The sequence below is a fragment of the Aethalodelphis obliquidens genome, unplaced genomic scaffold (assembly GCF_003676395.1).
Source record: "Aethalodelphis obliquidens isolate GAN/ISIS:26980383/991018 unplaced genomic scaffold, ASM367639v1 scaffold3693, whole genome shotgun sequence".
In the NCBI taxonomy this organism is placed as follows: Eukaryota; Metazoa; Chordata; class Mammalia; order Artiodactyla; family Delphinidae; genus Aethalodelphis; species Aethalodelphis obliquidens.
Window position 1 is genome coordinate 988 of NW_020841596.1, and position 748 is coordinate 1735.

At 42.1% G+C, this 748-nt stretch overlaps 1 long non-coding RNA gene across 1 annotated transcript; it reads right to left on the reverse strand.

Moving 5' to 3' along the window:
• Positions 1–201: 201 nt before the first annotated feature.
• Positions 202–742, reverse strand: LOC113617244 (uncharacterized). The gene is made up of 2 exons (XR_003431561.1): positions 539–742; positions 202–429 (listed from the first exon to the last, which is right to left on the reverse strand). It is a non-coding gene; the product is annotated as an uncharacterized LOC113617244 (long non-coding RNA).
• Positions 743–748: the final 6 nt, after the last annotated feature.

A 748-nucleotide genomic window follows, 5' to 3' on the forward strand; every position in this document is an offset into this window, starting at 1 on the left:
ATGATACTGGGCAAACAAGGGAGGGAAGCCCCTCTTCATCCTTCTACTCATCCTCCTTTGCCCACATTTCCCCTTGTGGAAGTACTGGCTACCATGAGGGATTCTAGTTTCAGCCCCGCTTCTTCTTGCAGGCCCTTGTTATTGGTATATAAATATTCAACTATTTACATTTGAATTCCTTTACCACATGGTTAAATTTGGTTATGAATTTATACATTTTAATATCAGAAAAATAAGTATTTTTACAGGCTATGCTGAGAAGCCAATATGAGAAGCCATTTTAAGAAGAAAATAACATTTGCAGGTGGCTTGAGTCAGAACAGGGCTCACTCTGTGGCAGTCTTGTGTGCTGTCTCACTTTCCTCACCCGCCTCTTCATCAATCCAATAGGCAGCCAGAAGCTTCTCTGCTGGGGCTTTGATGACTTCCCTGGGGTGAGAAGAGTAATGCCAAGGCTTTTAATTTTGAAAAGAACAATTATAATTTTCATTATTTCCTCATTTTAGATGAGAATTTTAAATTGTCCCCTATCATTTACCCTGCATCCTTATAGAATATCTCATCCTCATCAGAAGACTCCCTGTCGTGTAGCTTTTGTGCCATGTTTTCCATGCATGTGGCGTTGAGGGGCCTATAGGTATCCTTAAGCCAAAGTGGCCGCCTTCTCCCGAAATCGCCCTCCTAGAACACAGAAAGGGAAGTATTAATTCTGCATCTCCCCTGCTTTCTCTGGCCACAGTACTTTACC